The 9975-nt window shown below is 38.5% G+C and overlaps 1 non-coding gene across 1 annotated transcript; it reads left to right on the top strand.

The window, feature by feature from the left end:
- Nucleotides 1–7571: 7571 nt before the first annotated feature.
- On the top strand, nucleotides 7572–7678 carry LOC122666353. The gene has a single exon (XR_006333546.1). It is a non-coding gene; the product is annotated as a small nucleolar RNA R71 (small nucleolar RNA).
- Nucleotides 7679–9975: the final 2297 nt, after the last annotated feature.

The following is a 9975-nucleotide window of genomic DNA, read 5'->3' as shown; positions in this document are numbered from 1 at the left end:
GATTAAGATGATTAAACTAAATTAATGATTAAACTAAATTAACGGTCCTACACATGCATCTCCCGAATTGACGTCCTAACCATTCATCATCTAACCTATCAAAAACTAACATGGATTACGAGATTGACGGATTAAAATCACCACATCCACACACAAACAAAGAAAATAAATCTAAGAGATCAAAAAAATAAAACCCGAAGATTACTTGAACTGGACTGAACTCGATTAGGATTCTACCAAACTTGAATTCACATCTACCAAATCTGAAAAATAAAATAAAAGTTATCGAAATAAAAATCTAACACAAGAAATGAGGATGAGAATAGATAAAAATTAAAATCCCAACAGAATGGAAGAAATAGAGAGGTATGAGAATGAGAATGAAAAAAAGAGAATGGAAGAAATAGAGAAACTAAAAATAAGAGGAAAATAAAAAGAATTACAACCATTGAAATAAAATTCAGAAAAATAAAAGCTAGAAACTAAAAGCCAAAAATAAGAAGACTAGAATTCTCATTAGCAATGAACTTCCAAAAAAGCCCCAACCCCCTTATGTGTATATAGGGAGAGGAGAAGGAAGCGAGTGGAGGAGAGAATAACCTCCACGGTTTTGAGTGGGTCCCACCTCCAAAAATTCGTTGGAGGTGTTGCTCACTCAATCTAAGATTCTTTCATCTCTTCTTCCCTGATACATCAAAGCTTGAATCCCAAGAAAAAATAGAAAATAGAAAGTACAAAAAATACAAATCCTAATTCAATAAACCTTCTATTTTCTCAATTGAAAGTTTTTCAATTTGACTCTTGTGTTTCCTTTTTCTTGCAGGTGTCTTCTCCAAGTAATGTGAACAAGGCTATCTCAATCTTTGACTTTTCAACTTTCCAGTGATGAGAAAATATTCCCCACAAAAATATCCATCACTAGTTAAATCCCCATAATGCCCTTGGAAATTTAGTGGAGAGAGAGTGAGAGTGTGTGATGAATGGGATTCTTTTCTTCAAGAATTAATTAAATTCCCATTTTTCCCTTCAAAAAACGTGGAGCATGGGGTGCTCTAAAGAAAACATGGGAGGTGGGGCCCCCATGTGTAGTTGGTAGCTATTCTCTCTCTTCAAGCAATAAAAAACACAAAAGGGTTCTTGTGCTTGATGAAATCTCAATCCTTGATCAAAATCACCTTCTTTGATGTCAAAAATACCTATGGGAAAATGCAGACTGGCTTGGGCTTGCATTCCAGCTTATTTCTGGCCCATTATTCTTTCCTAGCCCAAAAAGAATAATTGCTTGCATGATGGCCTACATGAATGTGTACTTTTAATGCATCATGTCCATCTTGCTCAAAATTCAGTCCTCTTTACAAGCATGGAAAGAAATATGGTGACTTTACGTGTAAATTAGGAGATACAGCTCCCGATAGCCCAGAATAGCATAAAATGACCTAAAACCTGAAAAATACAGAAAAGTACCCAAGTAACTTTGTTCAATGTGGTAAATGCATGCTTTATGCCCTAAGATTTCACACATAAATGTGCTCATCAGATTCCCCCACACTTGAACTTTTCTTGTCCTCAAGTAAACAAAACAAAAGCTATCCTAAAATGCAGAAATCCTAACTCACTTTTGTAGGAATGACGGTTGCACTTAGCATGTGCAACAAGCCTTTAAACCCCTAGGTTACCCCTAGTGGACGAGTTTTGTCTCGTGGGTGTTTGCAGTGAATATACACCCAAAATTCAATAAATCCAAAAAAAATATTGCAAATTCCAATTATGGCATAAGTAGGACAATACACACAATATCTAGAAATGCCCAACTAAAGATCAAGGAGCCAAAGATCCCCCCACACTTGAATTTTATTACCCCACATCAATTCAAGCAACAAGCGTGCATTAGGATTAAGGGATCTCCTCATATCTTCTGAACACTAATCTCATTTAGGTAAACCACTCATAGCATCGATGGAACCAAAGACTCAGGCTTTGAGCATTTTTGACCATACTCTACTTTCAGGCATTAAGGCAATAACTTTTCTTTCTCTTTAAACAGTGAACTCTATTTCTACTCCACTACTGTTCCAAGAACACGATGGAGCATACACCGGACACCCAGGTACTTGGTAGCTTCACTTTTTGCATATATCTATAAAGTCATTAAGACATTGGTACTAGAGTTTTTTTAGAAGTTTCCTTCCAAGGAATTTTGAACAAGTCACCCCGCTTCCTGAGGGACTAGTGCCCTGTCTAGTTCCAAGGAATTCCACTTTCCTTTCTTGTTTATTCTCTTTCTTTTTTTATATATTCACTTTCATGCCTTGCCACAAACAAATTGGTATCAGCTTCTAGCCAAAAGATCAAAGGGTCCATAAAACACACAGAGGAATCTAGCCATCGAATGAAATGGTGCTCATATTTTCTAACTCAGTCCCCATCACTGGATACGTACTGATTACTGTCCTCGAAAAGGGATTTTTTTATTATTTCACATGCTAGGATACCTAGGTCTCTCTTTCTCTTGCTTCGCAATCAAAGAAATGTATGCACAAAACTACCACCACAATCAAAATTCACCAATTAAGTTCACCCCCCCCCACACTTAATTCATGCAATGCCCTCAATGCATGCAAAAAATAAATAATAAGGACAAGGGAAGGCAGACATACCAGGAGATCAATCATCAAGGTAAAGAGGCTCATGGAGATCCATGACCTCTTCCACAACTGGAACGGGCATCTAAATGTATGGCTTTAAACATTGGCCATTCACTTTAAAAGTAGCGTCTGTACGTGGATTGACAACGTCAACAGCCCCATGAGCATAAACAGTTTGAACAATATAAGGGCTATCCCATCTAAATCCCAACTTACCTGGAAAGATAAGCAAACGAGAGTTGTACAACAACACTTTTTGACCTACCTCAAAAGATTTTCTCAAAATGTGCTTGTCATGGAAGGCCTTGGTCTTTGCCTTGTAAATCCGGGCATTCTCATATGCATCAATTCTCAGCTCTTCCAACTCAGGTAGTTGGAGTTTCCTATGGGCACCTGCAGTAGGTAGATCAAAGTGAAGCTTTTTAATAGCCCAAAAGACTTTATGCTCAAGCTCAACAGGTAAGTGACATGCCTTTCCATACACCACATGGTACGGAGATTGACCAGGGTCGGTCTTAAAGGCAGTCCTATGGGCCCACAAGGTATCTACCAAATGATTAAACTAATCCTTGGGGTTCAGGTTGATGGTTTTCTCAAGGATTTGCCGATTTAAATCCTCAACCTGGCCACTAGTCTGAAGATGGTAGGGTGTGGCCAATTTGTGGATGACACCATATTTTCTCATTAGGGCCTCAAAGGGATGGTTGCAAAAATGCTTGCCCTGATCACTAATGATAGCGTGGGGAGTACCAAAATGGGAGAAAATGTTCTCCTTTGGGAATTTTATAACCATTTTGTGGTCTTTGGTCCTGCAAGCAATTGCTTCAATCCACTTGGAAACATAGTCCACAACAAGTAAAATGTACAGGTTACCAAAAGAATTAGAGAAAGGCCCCATAAAATCTATACCCCATACATCAAACACCTCAACCACCAGAATTGGATTGAGGGGCATCATATTTCTCCTGGAGAGATGCCCTAAGGATTGACATGAAGAACACACCTTACAATAATTAAAGGCATCCTTAAAAAGACTAGGCCAATAGAATCTGCACTGTAGAACCATGGCCGCTATCTTATTGGGACCAAAATGGCCTCCACAAGCCTGATCATGGCAAAAAAATAAAATAGAGTGTTGCTCATGATCAGGAACACACCTACGGATGACTTGGTCTGAACAGGTCTTAAAAAGATAAGGATCATCCCAGAAAAAATATTTAACTTGAGAAAAGAAATGATTCTTATCTTGGGTGGACCAATGTACAAGTGTCACACCCGTAACCAGATAATTAACAATGTCAGCAAACCAAGGTTCACTAGACACTGCCATCAAATACTCATTAGGAAAGTTCTTGTTGACTAGAGAATCATCAATCAAGGAATTTGGTAGCTGGGATAGATGGTCGACAACCAAATTTTCACTATCCTTCTTATCCCTAATTTCAAGATCAAATTCTTGCAACAAGAGGATCCGCCTAATGAGGTGAGCCTTGGCATCTTTCTTCTGCACAAGATATTTGATAGCTGCATGGTCAATGTACATAATGATATGTGAGCCTACCAAGTAGGGCCGAAACTTCTCTAATGCAAATACAACAGCTAGAAATTCTTTTTCAGTAGTGGTATAATTAAGTTGTACAGCATCTAGAGTCCTACTTGCATAATAAATGACATAGGGCAGTTTATTGATTTTCTGCCCTACGACAGCCCCTATAGCAAAATCAGAGGCATCACAGATAAGCTCGAATGGCACTATCCATGTCAGAGCTTGAATAATGGGTGCTAAGGTCAACTCTCTCTTTAATAACTCAAAGCTCTTATGACACTCAGGGGAAAAATCAAAGGGGCGGTCCTTTGCCAACAAGGTAGTTAAAGGTCTAGCTATCTGGCTAAAGTCCTTGATGAATCTTCCATAGAAGTCAGCATGACCCAGAAAAGATCTAATATCCTTCACACTCTTCGATGGTGATAAATTGATAATAAGGTCCACCTTAAATCTATCAACCTTGATCCCATCTATAGAAATAATGTGACCAAGAACTATGCCTTGTTTCATCATGAAGTTGCACTTCTCCCAGTTTAAGACCAAGTTCTTTTCTATGCATCTCATAAGGACCAACGAAAGATGGTGCATGCACTTAGAAAAAGTACAGCCATGATTAGGAAAATCATCCATAAACACCTCTAGGAAGTGCTCTACCATATCAAAAAAGATACTCATCATGCACCTTTAGAATGTAACAGGGGCATTGCAAAACCCAAAAGGCATACACCGGTAAGCAAAAGTTCTATAAAGACATGTAAATATGGTCTTATGTTGGTCCTCTAGAGCAATAGGGATTTTGTTATAGCCAGCATATCCATCAAGAAAATAATAATATTCATGGCCAGCTAACCTCTCTAACATCTGATCAATGAAAGGCAAGGGGAAGTCGTCCTTCCATGTTGCCGCATTCAGCTTCCTATATTCAATGCAAACTCTCCATCCCATTTGGATACGGGTTGGAATCAGTTCATTATTTGCATTTTCAACACAGTGACTCCTACTTTCTTAGGCACAACCTGCACAGGACTCACCCATTGGCTATCAAAAATAGGATAAATTATGCCATGATCTAAGCACTTTAGGATCTCCTTCTTAGTTGCCTCTTTCAGCATAGGATTAGCCCTTCTTTGGGGTTCCTTAGAAGGATTGGAACTTTTCATCAGATAGATATGATGCTGAACAATGGAGGGGCTAATACCTTTGATGTTCGACATGGACCAACCTATGACTTCCTTATGTTCTTTTGGAAGCTTGATCAACTCTTCTTCTTTACTAGAAGTCAGATCAGAAGTAATAATGACAGGAAGAGGTTGATCATATCCTAGGAAGGCATATTTTAGGTTGGAGGGCAACGCTTTCAACTCTAATGTGGGGGGCTCAATAATGGAGGATTTAGGAATGGAGGTGGATAGGAGTCCAAGGGGCTCCACTGGTGGTTGGATGCTCTAGACCTCAGATAAGATGGTATCATCAACACCTTCTAATTCCTTCATATACTCTTGAAATCCCGAATCAAAATCAATCTCAAAGAAAGTTTCAACATCATCGGGGAATCCCTGAAGCATATGCACCTCCTCATCTATATCGGGTTGCTTGCCGAACCTAAACACATTAAAATCCATAGATGTGTTGCCACAAGATAATTTCATGAGACCATTCTTACAATTGATTAAAGCATAATTGGTAGCCAGGAATGGTCTACCCAAGATGATAGGGATTTGATCCTTTAAGTTTGCAATAGGTTGGGTATATAGGATAATGAAATTCACAGGGAATACAAATTCACCAACTTTAAGTAGGACATCCTCAACCATCCCCTTAGGAATTTTTACCGATCTATCTACAAGCTGAAGGGTGATTCTAGTGGATTTTAGCTCTCCCAATCCTAATTGTTGGTAGACATGAAAAGGCAGTAGGTTCACACTTGCACCAAGGTCCAATAAAGCATGATCAATAATGGTTTTGCCTATAGTGCAAGATATGGTGGGGCTTTCAGGGTCCTTATGCTTAGTTGCTATTGGCTATGTGATGAGAGAACTAATGTGAGAGCCAAGAATGTATTTTTGGGCACATTGGTGGTCTACTTTTGGGTACATAAGTCTTTGAGGACTTTTGCATAATCGGGGACCTGGGCTATAGCATCCAACAAAGGGATGTTCACCTGAACCTGTTTAAAAATATCAAGTATTTTCTCCACAGAAGGAGATTTCTTGCTAACCAACCTATTTGGGAATGGGGTAGGTGGAGTATATACTCTTTTCGGGCTAGTTCCTTTAACTTTCTCAAAAGAATTATTTTTGGTTTCCTCAACTAAATCATCTTGAATTTTTTCAGGTTCATCAGACGAACCTGGAACAAAAAGCACTACAACGGCCTCATCAGTAAAGGGAGAGTCAATAGGAATGTCAGATGGTAAAAACTGAGGGGTACTAATCTGTTGATACTCATGGCCACTCCGTAAAGCATATATTGCATTAATCTAGCTGGTGGGCCCTATATGTTGTTGACCTTGTGCAACATTGAGCTGAGGAGGTTGGGTTCCTTGCTGAATTAGAGTCTAATGTCTAGGATTAGTCTCAGGTTGGCTAGGTAATTTCTCTTTTTCCCTCTCATACAAGATTGTAATAAGCTGAGTGAGTAGCTTCTCCATAGTATTATGGCTTGTCATAAGAAGGGCCATATTTTTCTCCATCTCACTTATTCTTGCTGCTTCTCCAGTATTGGTAAACCCAAGGGATTGCTGATAAGGTGCAAGGAGAGGTGGCCTAGCAGAATTCATTGGAGGTCCTAAATGAGGACAAGGGGGAAGGGGATGAAGAAACAGACTTGGGTTTTGTGGTGCAAAATTAGACCTTTGGGGACCAAGTTGGCCTTGATGGTGAAAGTTAGATGGACCTGCTTGGTTCCCTTGATTCCAGGAGAAATTAGGATGATTTCTCCATCCTGGTTTGTAAATGTTGCTATATGGATTATTCTAGTAAAGAGCACTTACATTCTTGGTGTTGGAATTACCCACAAAGGAGTTGGAGCATTCCTCCATAAGATGAACAAGTGTATGGCACCAACTGCATATGGAGACATGGTTGACTTGGTTAGCCGAGACAGGCTCCTTAGGAACTATGGATTCTAACCTTTTGATGAGGCTATCTAATTTAGCTTCTTCGGCTGGTACACCCTCAATGAGGTAACCCTTAGTGGTCCTTTCAGCCTCTTGGATGGACTCCCATTCCCTAGTCTTATTGACCAAGTTGGTCAAAAATGTCCAAGCCTCATTCTCATCAGTAAAAGATGTAACTCCAGTAGGACACATAGACTCCAATAGTTGCTTAGTCTGAAAGTCAATGCCCTCATAAATGATTTGGCAAATTTGCCACAAGTCAATTCCATGGTGAGGGCATTCTAACAGGAGATCCTTGAACCTTTCCATGAATCTAGAGAATGACTCATGTGGTTTCTGCCTAAATTGAAGAATGTCACTCTTGAGTTTATTGGTTTTGTGAAGAGGGAAAAACTTTCTCAAGAAGACAATTGTAAACTGATCCCATGTAGTAATTGAATTAGTCGGCAGTCTATAGAGCCATTTCTTAGCCTGGTCCTTCAGAGCAAACGTTATGAACCGAAGTCTAACTGCATCATCAGATAAATTTTGGACTTTAATCAGAACACACACCTCCTCAAATTCCTTAAGGAAGAGATAGGCATCTTCATTGGCCATCCCATGGAAATGGGGCAACATACTAATGAAGTTGGTCTTGAGTTCATAATTATTTCTTGTAGCAACTGGTAGATTGATACAGGAAGGCTGTGCAGCCCTAGTAGGGTAGAACCTATCCTTAACAGTCCTAGGCTGAGGTTGGTCAACCATGGTCAAAGGTGGAGGGGGTGAAAGAGGTATTCTAACAAGCCGGTTGGCTGAATCATGGGTCCACACTTTAGCCACCTAAACCGATTTAGAAGTCTCTTTTTTTTTTTTTTTAATTATAAAGAAAAATAAAAGGACTAGAAAAAACACTAAAAACACGATTCCAAAGCTGGTGCATCTGCCCCTCAAAGGTTGAAACAATGATTCCAAAGGTGTAAGGTTGCAATATAGGTTGACAACAAGGGAATCCGTATAGTCTTCACTAGCCACCTACGTGCGACTCCAAGTGGATTCTAATGTACAGTGGAGGGCTACTATACGTTTTTGTTTCCAAACGAAAGCACTCACTATGTTGCTTTCTTGTTATCAAAGTTGGTCACCTCCAAAAATAGGTCCCATGTCAATCCAAACCACCCAAACTAATCAAGGGGCAGCGTCATAGGTGATGAAATCCCATGAGGTACACCAAGATTGGATGGGTTTGGGCATACGAAAGATTTTGGATTGAGAGCACATTCTTTGAAACAAAAAAGAAACAAGATAAGGTTTTCTTTTTTTTAAAAAAAACAGAAAAAAGAAAATAAAACACTTCGATTTACTTAAAAATAAAAAAAATAAAGTGGACAGTTATCTCCCCGGCAAAGACACCAAAAACTTATTTGTCAAGAAATAATACCATAAGCATACGGGTCAATAGTAGCTATGGGTCGAACACAAGGAGATAAGCCACTCTATCTTACTCATTTAAAGTAATGCAAAAGTGAACCAGATTAAGATGATTAAACTAAACTAATGATTAAACTAAATTAACGGTCCTACACATGTATCTACCGAATTGACAACCTAACTATTCATCATCTAACCTATCAAAAACTAATGCGAATTACGAGATTGACGGATCAAAATCACCACATCCACACATAAACAAAGAAAATAAATCCAAGAGATCAAAGAAATAAAACGCAAAGATTGCTTGAACCGGACTGAACCTTATTAGGATTCCTCTACCAAACTTGAATTCGCATCTGCCAAATCTGAAAAATAAAATAAAAATTATCAAAATAAGAATCTAACATAAGACATGAGGATGAGAATAGAAAAAAAATAAAATCCCAACAGAATGGAAGAAATAGAGAGGAATGAGAATGAGAATGAAATAAAGAGAATGGAAGAAATAGAGAAAACAAAAATAAAAGAAAGAAAGGGGAAAATTAGGATCGATACTCCCTTCTGCCAAACTTGCAATTAAATGTATTGAATGAGCATTGGATGGATGTTGTTGATGAAGCCTACTTTACTTGAATTAACTTGCATGCCTTCCTCTTCCAAATCTCTAAGTCCTCTCACAAGAATTAGAAACCTAGAACTAGAAAGCTTAAAATAAAAACTAGATGCTAGAGATTGAGAAATTACAACCACAATTGAAGAATAATCCTTGAATTAAACTTGCATAAAAAAGAATTACAACCATTTAAATAAAATTCAGAAAAATAAAGCTAGAAACTAAAAGCCAAAAATAAGAAGAAGACTAGAATTCTCATTAGCTATGAACACCCAAAACAGCCCCAACCCCCTTATGTATATATAGGGAGAGGAGAAGGAAGGGAGGAGAGGAGAGAATAACCTCACGGTTTTGAGTGGGTCCCACCTCCAAAATTCGTTGGAGGTGTTGCTCACTCAATCTAAGATTCTTTCATCTCTTCTTCCCTTATACATCAAAGCTTGAATCCCAAGAAAAAAAAGAAAATAGAAAGTAAAAAAAAATACAAACCCTAGGTCAATAAACCTTCTATTTTCTCAATTGAAAGCTTTCCAATTTGACTCTTGTGTTTTCTTTTTCTTGTAGGTGTCTTCTCCAAGTAATGTTTTGACTTTTCAACTTTCCAAGGATGCGAGAATATTCCCCACAAAAATATTCATCA

This window comes from Telopea speciosissima, chromosome 6 (assembly GCF_018873765.1).
Source record: "Telopea speciosissima isolate NSW1024214 ecotype Mountain lineage chromosome 6, Tspe_v1, whole genome shotgun sequence".
Taxonomy (NCBI): domain Eukaryota; kingdom Viridiplantae; phylum Streptophyta; class Magnoliopsida; order Proteales; family Proteaceae; genus Telopea; species Telopea speciosissima.
Note: the sequence above shows the minus strand (reverse complement) of the source record. Positions and strands in the feature narration are given on the sequence as shown.